Below are 15,847 nucleotides of genomic sequence, written 5' to 3'. Positions count from 1 at the left end.
AAGAAAAAGGAAAATTCCACTCTTGGATACAGGGAGGAAGAAAAGAACAAGCTAGTCTACCACTCCCTATAAGAATAAATGGGGGGGGAGGAGCCCACCTAACATCCGAGCTCCCGGATCCCAGCCATCCACTGCGTCCCACACTGAAAACCGCCTACTCCAAATGCGACAGAGCTGTATTAAAGAGCAACAGTAGGAAAGATGGAGAAACCATGTCACAGTGTGTGCGCCCAACATTTGCAAAAATAGTCCTAGTGTTCTTGAAGCCCACCCGAGAAGACATAATATCAGTAAACACCCCAAACACGACATGATAGCAGGCACATGGCAAATCCAGTCACTGATAATAATGCAGTCCCATATAGAACCACCGGACTCCCACAGGACCGCCCTCCCACCACCAAGGAACACAAAAGTGCAGGATAGTCACGAGCTCAAATGGGCGAGGGGCTGCAATGGCAAAACTGTCAGCAGATCAAAACGATGAATAGTCCGGGTCTCCGCCAGCCGATCAAATCCGTCGAGGTGATATGCCCCTTCAACCCTGGCCCGATCGACGAAACATCTCCAGGCAGGACCGCCGCAGCGGATACGTGTCCGGCAGAACAAAGGGACAAAATGGCCGCACTCGACATGAAGGAATCATCAGAGAGGAAGATGAGCGTCTTCGTCCTCTAACTAACGCAGCGGCCAAGATGACAAGCCCCCCTAGCCATTCAGGACGTCGCTCACTCCAGCAGTGTTGAAAGAGGGCTCCGAGGGCTACACTCTCAAAGGGGGCAAACAGCTGGGAGAGTGACAAGCGAAGCCCCGAGTGCAGTTGGTCAGGCAGAATCAAAGTTCCCGGAGCGAGGGGAAACCTCGCAACAATAGTAGCATCGGCAGGGAGGCACGCAACACTGTAGCTAGGAACATTGCGATCATCCGCTCTCACTTGTGGTAACACTGTATCCACTTGAAAGGCGCACACAGGCAGTATAGAAACAGGCAGCGCCGGCCGTCTGAAGGAGGACACAACTTCATCAATCTGATCCCCCAGTTGTTGAGCAATGTGCCGCCATGTTGCTCGTAGATCTATGAGGGCATCAAGAATGTCGCCACAGGTCAGGTCACTCCGTGATACCAGCCGATCCGCAGTACATCGCGTCACATCTGACTCTTCACCCGGGCCAAGTGCGGGCAAGTCTGCACAAGCTGGGGACAAGAGACCAGCCCACTGGCTCTGCTGGGGGACAAGCGCCATTGCCGTCTCACCCACGGATCCACACTGGAGGGAAGGGGGGGTGACTCCGTCAAAGAAAGGCGATCGTCGCACCACGGAGGGGCACGCAGCCACCAGTGCGGAGGGCCAGCGCAATGAGGTCTCCCTTGGCTCCCGGGGGCACGAACTGTGCGCGACCAGAAGGGCGCTGCAAAATGGAGTCTGCCCAGGACAAAGGCAGCGTAGAAGGGAGAGCGAGGAACAAAGAGATCCCGTCTTCCAGGCGCACTCACCACAGCAGACTGGAGTTGCACCCCGCGGGTCAGGATAAAACCTCCCGTCTCCAGCAATCAGGCCGATCCAGACGCCGGCACCTCCACTGCCCGTCCGCCCAGTTGAAAGCACCAATGACCTGCGGCTGCAATCGGCACCAGGGTCGCGGTCAGCCCCGGTAATCAGTTAGTCACCAAATCCTCGTCCAAAACGGCCGGCGAGGGTCTCAAATGAAAGCGACTGACTTCAGCGCGTCCGTGTCATCGTCGCAGCGTGGTGCAAGAAAGGATTAGTGCCAGGATTGCAAAGCGAAGCAGACGGCTTTGGGAGCCGGGCGCTCACACGTCCGTCCCGTCCGCCATCTTGGCTCCTCCCCTCTCACCTCCCAATATTAACGTCCCCGGAGGCAAGTCCAACAGCAATCGCCCCACATCCGGTAGGGTGGACGCGTGCAACCTTGGGGGTATGTAGAGTGAGCAGAAGAGTAGAGGGCGGCCCTCCCAATGTGTAGATAGTGCCACATAGCGACCCAGGGGATCAAGCCAACTTTGTCCCAGAACCAATGGCAGTGAGTTTTTAATAAGTATACCTACTCCCCTTGAGCCTGTCGTAAAACCAGAGTGTGCACGGAGGGTATACCCAAATCTGTCCAAAGCCCTGCAGTGATTTCCTAACAGATGCGTCTCCTGTAGGAGGATAACATCAGGAGCATTTCTGCGGATGTACTGCAGGACAACCGTCCGTTTGATTTGATTCTGCAGGCCATTCACATTCCAGGATAAAATGTTGATATGTTGCGTCTAAAGTGAGTGCGTGCTTGCCATATCTCCTGTTAGCCCTTAGTGCGGAAGGACCATCCCTTCCCTCCCTCCGCCCGCAAGCGTGTTGATGGAATTTGAACCAAGATAGAATACAAAAATCACAGATAAACGACTGAACCAAGTCCCCCGTGCCCCCCTCATAACCGCCCCCCACCCTGCTACCCTGCTATTCCAGCCAACAGGACCGGACATCCCCAATCAGCAGAGCGCCTGTAGCCCTGAAAAACGATAACCTCAGAGGGAGTGGTGCAGCCAATCCCACCCTCCGGGGCTCTCTCCCCCCTCAAACCCCCTTGTGTAACTCCATAGGGTAGTCCAACAAACATCCCAGCCAGAACCAAAGGCCCATGATGAATAAAGAACCCTCCCCTAACAAAATGTTTGTGCCCACCCGCTAGGGCAAGGGCGAACAGCCAGTACCAGTTCAGCAGTCCCCGCAAGTCCAATACCTTTCCGGACCCCTGCACAAAGCAAGCCCACCACCTCCCCCGTGGGAGAGAGCAAAACGAGGAGCAATCATGGTTACTTCAAGCATTAACAGTGTCATCATACATTACATGTCCATAGGAGCTCGCCAGTCCCAGTTGAGATAGTCGCACTTCTCACTCCAGAGCCGGAGACGCTGAGAGGCTGCGGGTCCGCTTCCGCGCCCCCGGGGACAGATCGTCGCGGTGCTGGCCCATGTCCCGCGGTGTCCCCACAGAGGAGGCCGGAGACCGGGGGGCCGAAGACCTCCAGCTGCCCTCACCATCCAGGCCTCTCCGACGTTGCCCGCGCCCCTCCAGCCAAGTTTGGGCCTCCTCTGGGGTGGTGAAGAAGGATTTGCCCTCCGCCAGCACTTTGAGCCGTGCCGGGAAGAACATCATGTAGCGAAGGTCACACTCCCGCAGCTTCCTCTTGACTGCATCAAACGATCTGCGCTCCTGTTGGACCTTAAGCGTAAAGTCAGGAAAGAAACGGATCACGGCGTCCTCTACCCACAAATCTCTGTGTCGCCGTGCCGCCTGTAGGATTGCGTCCCGGTCTCGGTAGTTGAGTACTCGCGCAATTATGGTCCTCGGTGGGAGCCCCGGGCGCAGAGGCGGGACCGGCACTTTGTGCGCCCGTTCTATGACGAAGAATTTAGGTAGCCTCTTCGGTTTGAGAGTGTTCAAGATAAGGTCCTCTAGAAACAGCTCTACGCTGCCCCCCTCCATTTTTTCCGGCACACCTACAACTCTAAGGTTGTTCCTTCGGGCCCTCCCTTCCTGGTCCTCCAGCCGAGCCACCATCTGTTGATGCTGGTGCGTGAGCCTTTGGATCTGTTGCTGCAGCGACTTGGTAGTCCCCTGTAAATCGATGATAGCCGCTGCGTTCTGTGTAGCCTTTTCCCACGTCTTGTTCAGATCCGCCCTCTGAAGCGTCAACTCGATGGACATTTTGTCTATTTTGGACTCCAGCGTGGTGCCCAGGGATTGAATGGCCTGCATGATGGAGGAGAGGGACGGCTCCCGGGGCTCCTCCGATGGTGCAGGGTGGGGCAGTTCGTCGCTAGCCGGGCCCGCCGTGTAGTTGTCCAGCGTATTGGCTTGAGGCGTCGTATTCTTCTTGCCCAGCATGATCACAAAGGATAGCAGGCGATCGGTCACTCACACGCCACACCTCCAGGCCGCCACCCAGGCAGGGCCAAACCAGATCTCTTGGTCCGGCAGTGCACGGCCAGCCACTGCAGCCGATAGGGATCTGTCCACCCGCGAAGCAGGCCCCATCTGGGTCCCAGAAGAGGGTCCGGCTGCGCGTCCGCCCTTAGTAACGGAGGGCCCGTCGTCCAGCGGGCCCCACTATCAGCCAGATAGGATCAGGAGAACCGCGCCCAATCCGCCCCCACGTGGCCGGCTGCACAGACAGAGGCTCAGCTGCAGAGGTCCACCGCCGCGACCAGCACACCACGCCACGGGTCGTTCCACCCGCTGAGCCACCTCGGGCTGAACCGGACCACCACCTACTCCTCACCGGGGCCCCGCAATCATAGACCGCAGGCGTGGAGGGGCCAGCCCCATCTACCCCTCAAGTGCACCATCTGCTCCCTCGGGCCGGCATGGCAGGGGCCCCTGGTCGAGATCCCAGCGCAATGTCACCAAGTTTCGGTGCAGCCCCGAGGTCCGGGCCCCACTGCACTCTTCGCGCAGGCTCCTATCGTGCGCAGGCCCCCCCGCAGCTCCGGTGGAGCCCACACCGCTTCAGGCGCCTCAGCGCGGGTGTGCAGGAGCCTCGCAGGAGCCCCGATCAGCGGTGCAGGCCCCAGGGCGCCAACGGCGTCTCTAGCCAACAAGTTCACTCACTGGAGGCCCAAACAGGTCGCCTCCCAGTTCCTCAGCCGCCGCAGCCCGGGCTCAGCCCCCCCGTAAGTGCGGGCGGTAGAAGGCGCCGCAATCCGTGGTCCGGGGGGCCCCGGAGTCAGGCGCCGCTCCCGACCGCCACTCAGCAGTCCCGTCTCGCACCTCCCTGCACTCGATGCCGGTGCTCCTTCTCTGGGTCCGTGAAGCAAGGGCCGCGGTCGGCCTCACAACGCCGAGTCCCGGATCTCCGGCACCCGGGCTCGGTTTCTCACCGGGGAGGGAGCGGATAGCGTCGGAGGAGAAGGGCTCCTCGATTCCGGCCTCTGATGCCGTGTAGACCGCGGATCGATTACGGATCTTGGGGGTTAATGGGATCGACCCCGGAGCGGTTCAAGATCAGGTGGCCATTTTGGTCGCTGCCAGACCACGCCCCCCCCCCCGACCCCCCCCCCGGAATCACTTTTAGGTTCAGAACCCTTTGCCAACCTAGACATGTTCCATGTACAGCCGTTATCTAGTGTTACAACATTCTTCCTTATAGCGACAATGATGAAAGGACCACAGAAATTGGAGGTTCCTTTGTGACCTTGCTTTGGTTTTTTCACGAATACACGATCACCTACATTCCATTTTCTCACTTTGACTGCCATCCTAGCATCATACCGCTGTTTGTACTTTTCTTGATACCTGGTTAACACATCCCTTCTCATCAACTCACCAGCCTCCTCATCCTCACTGTTCCTCACCGGAAGCCAAGCCGGGTTGAGTTTGGAATTTGCTACTCTACCTCTCAAGGCCTCAAAAGGAGACTTCTGCATGATGGCATTAGGAACCGTGTGATGTGCCCACCACGTTTCCCTTAGCACACTGCTAAACGTGACTTTAGATTCTAAACCTCGTTGAGCACAATTCTTCACAACCCTATTCATCCTTTCTGTAAGACCATTAGCCTGCGGAGAGTAAAGAGCTGTCTTTTGATGAACGATACCAAAATTGCTACGAAAAACTTCCATCTCATTGGAGGTAAATTGTACCCCATTATCCGTAACTAAGTACTTAGGAATGCCCTCTGAAACAAACACGTCTTTAAGAAACTCAATCACAGCCTTAGAATTGACCGCACCCATGCACTTTGAAACCACCCATTTTGAGGTATAATCCAACAAAAGTAATACAAATCTTTCATGTGAAGGCATCAACTCAAAAGGACCAGCAATGTCTAATCCAACTTTAGTCCAAACTGCAATAGGAACTTTCACAGGCGAAAGGGGAGATTGATTTGTGGTGCGTGATTTATCATTGACAGCACATAAATGGCAATCTTTTACAACTGACTCAACCATACGGTCCATCCCCGGCCACCAATATCTTTCTCTGACTCGTACTTTAGTGAGACTTCTTCCCAAATGACCCTCATGAGCCAAATGTATAATTCTTTCTCTCAAATCACTAGGTGGGACAACCCTGTCACCTCTCATTAGGTTATCCTGCCAAAAAGTAAGATCATCCCTCACTGTCCAGTACAACCTCAAATTATCAAGATCTACATAAGCAGGCCAGCCTCTTGAAATGATACTCTTGAGGGTTGAAAAGACCTTGTCACTCTTGACACACCTCAACCATTCATCTTTAGACACAGACGATTCAACTACCCAATTTACACTTTCCACTACTTCCAAGTTATGCTTTTCTTCAATGGGTAAGCGCGACAAACAGTCAGCAGGTTTATTATTCTGCCGAGGAATGTACTTCACAACAAAATTAAATTCTTGTAACTCCTCGCTCCATCTCTTCAACCTGGGAGTCATGTGCTCATTGTGATGACATGAGAATATCTGCATAAGAGGACGATGATCAAACTTCACAACAAACGGAATTCCCCATAAATAAAATTTAAAATGGTGAATTGCCCAGAATACTCCCAAAGTTTCCCTCTCAATACAAGAATAATTCATCTCCACTTCTCTAAGAGCTCTTAAAGCAAATGCTACACCTATCTCCTCTCCATTCACTACCTGGGAAAGAACCGCCCCAAGTCCCTTAAGACTGGCATCAGTTGTTAAAATGGTTTTCAACTTGGAATCAAAATGGCCTAAGGTTGCATTTTCCCAATTTCTGATTTTACGGTGCCAAAAGCCTTTTCACAATCACTTGACCATGCAAAATGCACACCCTTTTTCAAAAGAGCTCTGATGGGTTCAACAATACTCTCAAAAACTCTTACAAACTTAGAGTAGAACCCAGCCATCCCTACAAATGACTTAACTTGTTCTTTATCTTGTGGGGCCAGAGCTTTCACAATACTCTCAGCCAGCTCCAACTTCGGTTGTATGTTCAAGTTTAAAATTTGTATAGCGCACTACTCACCCAGAGGGTCTCAAGGCGCTTGAGGGAGGGGGTCATGTCCAAGATAAGTAACCGATTCTAAACCAATTCGAAATTTTTCCTTTTTTACCATAGGTCCACTTTCCCCCAACTTATCCAACACATACTTTAACACCCTTTCATGCTCACACACATCCTTACCATAGATCAAGATATCATCTTGGAATAACATCACATTGTCTAGACTTCCAAGGACCATCTTCATCACCCTTTGGAAACAAGCTGCAGCCGAGGCTAGCCCAAAAGGCATCCTCAAGAACTGATAAGCTCCAAGTGGGGTAACAAAGGATGTTAAATGCCATGAATCTTTGTGGAGTACGATTTGGTGATACGCCGACAAAAGGTCAAGCACACTAAAGATTTTTGCTCCTTTCAAAACACTGATAGACTCCGAAATGTTAGGAAGTGGCTGGCGATCAACTCAGATCCATTCATTCAATCCGTGCAAGTCCACACACATTCTCACCGACTTACCACCATCCTTGGGAGCCAAAACCACCGGAGCCAACCACTCAGAAGATTCGGTTTCCTCAATCCCTCCCAACTTCAATAATCTTTCAATTTCCAACTTTAAGGGTTCAATCATCATATTAGGTACTCTTCTCACCTTATGATCACAAGGTTTTGTAGATGTCTTAAGAATAATCCTGTGTTCAAACCCATTCAAACATCCGAGTGCGTCCGAAAACACATTGGGATAATCATTAAAGTATCTGTTAGAGTCACACACCGTATCAACCGATGCAGAATGGAGACCACCCACCAGCTCTTCCATTAACATTACTTGATCTTGAGGATTCTTAGCACCTGGGTTAAGAACTATACCCAAGTCATGTTGGTGTCTCCACCCAAGGAGGTTGTCACCCCTCACTGCCACGTAAACTTTTCCAGTTGTCTCTTTTCCTTTAAATGTAATCTTAGCTACAACATAACCCAAGATGTCAATCTTTGACCCACCATAGCTTACAGGAGCAATGTCTGGGGGTAAAAGTGGCACGTTCTCCAGTCTCACAACTTCATCCCAAATCTTGTTACCTATCCGGGTAAATGTAGACCCTGAATATGCCATGAGTTTGAAAACATTGTTATCCACACCAATGTCACAGAAAGGCATACTGATCTGATCCGAATCAAATGTTTCCTCACTCCCCTTCACATTCGACACCACTACCGTCCGAATAACACCTGAAACCTCTCCACTCACATCCTTTCTCCTAGATGATTTGCAAACACGAGCATAGTGCCCCTTAACCCCACAATTATTACATATGCTGTCTTTTGCATAACAATTCGGGACATTCGAAGTATGTGTAAAACTACCACATCTATAACAACGTATTCTCTGCTGAACAGATGAACGTTGTTGACGAACATCACGTTCCTTAGCCAGAGGAATCTCCCTATTAGAAGAAGGGCGAGATAAATTATCCGAAGTGCTCTTTTGCGAGTTTCTCTGCACAAGTTTATTTTTAGTACTGACAGTCACTTTGGCAACTCTTTGTGGAAGTTCCTCAATGATATCACTGTCCTCTAACATATGCACATTTTCTTGGTTTTTAGGTCGAGCTGATGTTGCATTCATGCGAAGCATGAATGCATCAGCTCGACAACTTATGCTGCCCGTATTCAGGAGAGTGGACAGCTACCAGACGCGCGCTTTGACGAGGTCGGATTTCACCTCGGGAGCGAGCGTCTGATAGCTGCGCATGCGTGGTGCAAGCCCTGGCTCTCACACAGACACAGACAGCCCCCACCCCTCTGCATGCACGCACGCACGCACACACACACACACACAGGCGCGCACATGCACACGCAGGCATACAGCACACATACAGGCACACATACAGGCACACTATCCCCTACCTCGCATTCTCTCTTAATCACACACAGTCACGCATGCGCACACACTTTCCTTCGCGCACACACGCACACACGTGCGCACACACTCCCACCTCCCCACCACTGGCACACCCCCCCAGGCATACACACAGGCACGCACGCACTTCACATCAGTCCTGGGCCCCACTCACCGACTGCGCTCTTCCGGCGGGGCTCCTCACGGCGCGGCGCGTCTCATCCTCTAAATCGGGGCTCCCTCAGGTCAGAGGAGCCCCGCAACAGGCGCCACACTCCTCCTTCTCCCCGGCCCCCTCCCGGGGACCCGGGCTACCCCGGACGTCAGGGCGCTCCATGCGCCGGCAGCTCGCAGCTCGCGGACCTCGGGAGGCGGGACTTCCGGTCGGCCGCGAGTGGATTGGCCGGCCGGGCAAGAGCTTCCGGGTCGCCGCAAGATCAGCTTTCAGCGGCGCCGGCACACGGAGCTCGCTTCTCCAGGCTAGGACTGCCCCTGTGACTTGGATTTTGCCCACCAGGACCGTCCGAGGGAAGGCGGTGAGGACTCGTTTTTAAAGGTAGTTCTATTTGTGATGAAATGCAGGCTGTGAAGACAAAAGTTCCACAATCGGGTGCCTGAATCTGAATGTCTCACTCCACATGTGCAAGTATTAAAGCAACCGGATAGCAAACACAATCACAGTCATATGAAAACGAAGGAAGTACTTCAGAACATGGGTAACAAAAATATTTTTTTTTGGATCCATTTCACGGCGAAGCCTGCAACACATCTTCCTGCCAGCAGGTCTCCCAGCCTGTTCCCAACCCGTAGTTATCTGTCAGCCCTTCTCCCAGCGCACAGCTCTCCGAGCCCATACCGTTCCCTGGCCGCACAGTTCCCTTTCCCTGTTTCTGCCCACATGTCTCGGTCTGCACCCCTCCATGCCTGTACCTCTCCCCGGCTGCTCCGCTCCATCAACCTTCGCAGCCCATTGCTCTTCCTGCCCACACATCGCCATACATTTTCCCAGCCGGTTCTGCCCTTTCTTCCCTCCTCCTCCTTTCCCCCCTTCACCTCTACCCTGTGCTGTCCTGACCTACTCCCTTTTGTACCTCGGCCCCAATGCCTGCTACTCCCAGCTCCATTCACCGCGCCTTTTCGCCTCCTTCCTCAGGTAATAATAACTCCTGCGTCACATAGCGCTTCATAAAGCGCCGCTGCCATATCTAAGCCCATGAAATAAGAGAAGGTAAGAGATGGTACTATCAGTGAGTGCTACTCTCCGGTTTACTTTGAAAACATGGTCACACAACTCGGGGGTTTCCTGCAGCTTGTGTTGGGGTCCTCCAGCCTCAGTGACGTGTGGGCGCCCTTCACTGGAGCAGGCTCCCAGGGTCACACACTGACGCAGCGCTTGCACTGCTGCGGGCACCGAGGGTGCTGCACTGACTGTGGTGGTGGGCCTGGGCCAGGCCAGAAAATAGCCGAGCTTGAGTTGTGTACTTCCCTCAGATTCATCCAGTGTTTTGTTAATGACCTTTGAATCCTCCTGGCATGCGGCTTCCTGTTTGAGGGGGAGGAAGAGGGAACAATGGTGGCTGCGGTGCTCTTACCTCACTTTTTCTCAGAGATAGAGGCTCAGCTTTATCTTGTGGGCTAGGTGGAAAGTCTTCCCCAGAGAAATCTCCGGGGACCGGCCTCTCAGACACACACTGGCTGGTGGTGGTGGAGTTACTCTACGCCCAGAGTCTAGCCTCTCCGACAGAGTCAAACACGGCCTCTGTGGTGGGGTTACCCGGCCTCTCGGACACAGCCTCAGTAGTGGGGTTAGCCGTCCTCACGCACAGTGACTGTGGGTTCTCTAGTGAGAGACAGTGCTGCGGCACTGCGAGTCCTCTAGTGAGAGTGCTGTAGCAGTGACTGAGTGCACCAGTGAGAGAGAGGGATGCAGCACTGTGAGTGCTCTAGTGAGTGCTGCAGCAGTGACTGCGTGCTACAGTGAGAGAGAGTGCTGCAGCAGCGACTGCGTGCTACAGTGAGAAAGAGGGATGCAGCAGTGAATGATTGCTCCAGTGAGAGAGAGTGCTGCGGCACTGCGAGTGCTCTTGTGAGAGTGCTGCAGTAGTGACTGTGTGCTCCAGTGAGAGAGAGGGATGCAGCACTGTGAGTGCTCTAGTGAGTGCTGCAGCAGTAACTGCGTGCTACAGTGAGAGGGAGTGCTACAGCAGTGAATGAGTGCTACAGTGAGAGAGAGTGCTACAGCAGTGAATGAGTGCTAACGTGAGAGAGAGTGCTACAGCAGTGAATGAGTGCTCCAGTGAGAGGGAGTGCTGCGGCACTGCGAGTGCTCTTGTGAGAGTGCTGCAGCAGTGACTGAGTGCTCCAGTGAGAGAGAGTGATGCAGCACTGTGAGTGCTCTAGTGAGAGAGAGTGCTACAGCAGTGAATGAGTGCTACAGTGAGAGAGAGTGCTACAGCAGTGAATGATTGCTCCAGTGAGAGGGAGTGCTGCGGCACTGCGAGTGCTCTAGTGAGAGGGAGTGCTGCGGCACTGCGAGTGCTCTAGTGAGAGTGCTGCAGCAATTACTGAGTGCTAGTTTTAGTTAGTCATACACCATATGAATGTTACAGTCTCTTAAAGTGAAACTCCCCCCAAAAGGAGTGTTATCTTCACAATATTGAGATTACAGTGGTATCCTAATAAACATAATATTGGCTGGTGATCAGGAGCGATCTGCTTCTACTCTTGCCCTTCCGGAGCAGCTATGCCAGGCTGTCTAGGGTATCTCTTTTCCAGTTTCCTAAGGTGTGTATATCTAAGATGTCTTTTATATTTGAGTTTTATTTATACCATTATTTGCCGCATTATTGACAAATATATATGATTTAGTATCCTGAAGGCATGCCTTACTTCTCTTCCCATTTAATAGGCTGTTCAAATACACTGAACATAATCTTCACAAAAGTTATTTACAAAAGTTTAATCTATTGCCATTATAAATTACAATAACTTTTATTTAAGTATTAATAAAAAAAAATTAAAAGCGATTATTTTTAATATCAATACATCTAAGTCACGTAAATACAACACATTGCATTACAAATGCTATAGGTATCACATTTGCGAAAGTTAAAACTATTAGCATTGTAAATGACAAAGCTATTAATTTCGCTATTTTCAAAACCAACACATAAATAAAACATTTGTCATTTACAAGACCAATAGCTCAAACTTTCCTAATGCGAGACCTATTGCATTGCAAATGCTTGTTCTTCTTGCTTTCACTACTGACTTGAACACTATCCTCCCTGTTCTTCCTTATTTCCTTGACCCAAGAGGTAGTGTTCTCCATCCCCTCCACAGTGGCTAGAGCTTCTGATAACGTAGGGTTTTTAGACAACAGTTTTTCCTGGACTCTTGAGCTGTTCGTGAATCTCACAAGTTGGTCTCTGACAAGTGATTCAGATAAATCTCCAAACTCGCATGTACGTGCTAGGGATTGAAGAGAAGCAAAATATGTCCCAACACATTCAGCATGACCTTGTACACGTGTGAAGAACCTGTGTCGTTCCAGGACCACATTAATCCTAGGAGCAAAATAACGTTCCAGCAAGGTCATGGACATTTCATATATATCCGAAGGTTCTTCATCACCACCTCCAATCGGTATAAGGTCCATACTATCATACGTATTCCTACCTTCCACACCCAAATTGTGTAAAAGGATTGCTTGTTTCCTGAATGCAGAAAACTTCTCTCCCCCAATAGCCACCAAATAGGAATCCAATAAATTCCTCCATCTTTTCCAAGGAAGAATAGGTTCTCCTTCTTCTGAGAGAAACGGTGGAGGCTGCGACATACTAGAAGCTGAGGACATTGTGTCTGCAAAAACTTACTTTTCTTAGATCAGATTTCAAAATTATTCCTTGAGGAGATACTATAAATTAACAGCAACAGCCACAGATCACAGATGTCCCTTAACAAAATCCTTACAGAATCAAATGTTCATGTAAAAATAATCCTCACCATGAAACCATTTGAAGTTGACCAGTATAACTGTTGAAAGATCTGTTCGTTTGTAAAATAACAATATAAAATGTCACAATCCTCACCGTAAGAATATTTGAGGTTGCTCAGTGTAATCGGAATAAATGAAAAGGCAGTCTGCTCCTCGTAGCAACAAACAGATGACTGGGAAGTCTTATTACTTAACCAAAATGGCCGCCACGTTACCAGACGCTGCGTGTGCGTGCGTCGAGGTCAAAGTTAACACACGTCGTGCACTGCGTGTGTACGTGTCTGGGTTAGATAGTGAGGTCATAAACTTTCCTCAGAAGTTCTAACAACAAGGATGGAACACTGTTGACGGAGCTTCAATAATGGCCAGCACACGCGGCAAATTCAAAGCAAAACAGTGCGCGTGTGGAGCAACAAACGACTCCGACCATACAAGTAAGCCTTGGGCAAAAACAACATTAAAAATTAAATACATACACCGATACTCTCACAGGGATCTTCTTTAGCAATCCAGCGAGCACATCCGCGAATATAGGTGTGCCTGTCAAGAATCACTGCACTCGCTATGTATCGATCGAAATTCCACAACACAAAAAGGTTGAAACAAAGTCCAAAACAAGATTAAAAGAAGGAAGTCAGTGTCGACATTCTTTTTGCTTGAAGTGGCAATCCTCAACTCTGAAAGTCCAAGTCCAAAATCACGAAGGTCAAAAATAATCCAATGTTCATAGACAGATCAGGTAAAATCAAAACAAATCTCAGGGGAGTTGGTGGTTGGAAGTGCTTGTCCCCAATCAAGCCTCTTTCCCTCGTCGCCAGTGATAAAATGCCCAAATCATCTGTGGTTCAAGAGAAAGTTTATTGGATGCAACCACCAACAGGAACAGTCCTTCAACTGACAATGCACTACATTGGAATGCTACACGTCATTCTATGATGCAAGGCACTACCAAGTTCCATAAGGGAAAATAGCTAATCACAACACCCACCATGCACTGCGCACTCGCAGTGTACACAGCTGACTTTCCAAGATGGCGGCTGACAGTGATGTGAGTTGTTCTACCCTTTTGCTGTGTTTGTGGCTTTACTTCGTCTGTATTTACGTACATAGCTAGCTTCCTCATTGTTCTCAATAGTAATTGGTGTATGTTTTGCTTTCCTCACAGCCCGAATCGGAAGTTTTCGAGATCACGGACTTCACCACAGCGTCCGAGTGGGAGAGGTAGGATCCCGGATTTTCACATCGTCCATTGCAAAGCGCAATAGCAACGTTGTGTATTAGGGAAGGGCGGCTCAGCCACGCCATTAAATAACACACGTCTCTGAGGAAGGTTACCCCGCTGGTGAGCGCTGCAGCATTTCAAGGCTGCTTACAATGACTCTTGTTACCGGGGCATAACTTTTTCTGTTGTGGGGTTTTGTATTTGACTCTGCGCCAGGACACGCGCTTAGAAGCAGGGCACATGAAGCCCGTGAGCGCTGCCTGCGGGCGGACTGAGCACGGGTGCAGCGGAGCACTGACCGCAGGAGCTGCAGGGTCCAGAGACATTTCTTTATTTATTTATGCGTTTTTTTATAGCGCGGACTTTACCTGAAGGCGTCAGAGCGCTTCACAATAGGAACAGTAATGATACATGAGGAGAAAATTACAAGTGAGCAAATTACGAAAGCAAACATTAAGTTACATTAGGCAAAAGTGACAATTGTGAGCAAACAAAATACATGAGGTAGCAAACGGTGCAAAACAGGAGGAAAAAGTGACGTGTGCAGGTTACAAGAGAAAACAAAGTACAATTAGAGGTATACTGCAATATATGGCAAACACTCAAGCACAAGAACAAACATTACGTAGGCAATGGTGGCACTTGTGCAAGTATCTAAAGCTAACAAAATGTGAGAGGTAGCAAAAAGTGTGTTACAAGAGAAAAGTGGCGTGTGCATGATACAAAAGAGTACCAAACACAGGTACAAGGATAATACTGCAATAAATGGAAAACACTCAAACCACAAGAACAAACTGGGAAGGCACTTCCATAGTCATGGAGAAAATAATTTTCAATAATGGGAGGTCTTCCTTCAGATAATAGAGAAGGCGTGAATTACATATGGAAGTGTCTTTGGAGGAGGAGAACTTTGAGGTCCGTTTTGAAGGCCTGGGAGGAGGTGGTGGTCTGGAGCTGAGGCGGAAGTGAGTTCCAGATTCTCACTGCGTTGCCTGAAAAGGATTTGGCCACCGATCTTTCCTTCTTGAAAGTAGGAGGTTCAAGCAGTAAATTTTACGCATTACGAGATGGTCTAGAGCCTCCAGAGAGTTTCAGGCTTTGTGGGTGATACAGGCAGTCTTGTAGATATCTCTAGCCTCAATGGGAAGCCAGCGGAGGCTGGATAACATGGGTGTGATGTAGTTGCTTCTATTGGCCCCATAAATGAAACAAGCTGCTGAATGGAGATTTTGGGAGGCCAGTAAGAAGAGAATTGCAGTAGTCCAGGCTGGGGAGGACCAGCGATTGCACCAGGGTTTTAAGGTCTTGCTCTGGGAAAAAGCGAAAATTCCCCAAAGAAGGCGCAGTTGGTATCGAGCAGACTTTGCAATGGAATTGATGTGGGAGATTAGATTGAGTTTTTTGTCGAGTATGACAGCAAGGGATTTTGCGCTGTCGACAATGATGGGTTTATTGTTAAGTGGATTAATCTGATCCATCCATGATTGAACCGGGGAGTAGAGAGTGAGGAGGAGATGAGGAGGAATTCAGGTTTGGAGGGATTCAGAATCAGTTGATGAGTTGACACCCAGTTTTGAATGGAGTCGAGAGTAGAGCTTAGGATGGCGAGATCGTGAGTGGAGGCAACCTTGAGGTAGATTTGAGTGTCATCTGCATAGAGATGATAGTGGATCCCGGATTTACTTAGGAGATTTCCCAGTGGTTCTAAATAGAGATTGAACAATATGGGTGCAAGTATAGAGCCTTGCGGAACACCTTGACCTACCACCAAAGGA

General features: G+C 50.2%; 1 protein-coding gene across 2 annotated transcripts in view; it reads left to right on the top strand.

Moving 5' to 3' along the window:
- Window positions 1-15,847, top strand: part of DCPH1 (damage control phosphatase 1) — a 251,403-nt gene that overhangs the window by 59,135 nt on the left and 176,421 nt on the right. The window contains exon 2 of one of the 2 annotated variants that reach the window (XM_086921328.1): window positions 14,016-14,071. The exons of the other annotated variant lie outside the window; for it this stretch is intronic. The gene's annotated coding sequence lies outside the window, so the exon portion shown is untranslated. The remainder of the gene's footprint in view (window positions 1-14,015; window positions 14,072-15,847) is intronic. 2 annotated transcript variants of the gene reach the window in all.

This window comes from Lissotriton vulgaris, chromosome 1_1, assembly GCF_964263255.1.
Source record: "Lissotriton vulgaris chromosome 1_1, aLisVul1.2, whole genome shotgun sequence".
Taxonomy (NCBI): Eukaryota; Metazoa; Chordata; class Amphibia; order Caudata; family Salamandridae; genus Lissotriton; species Lissotriton vulgaris.
The sequence above is the reverse complement of the archived record's forward strand: the minus strand, read 5'-3'. Positions and strand labels throughout refer to the sequence as shown.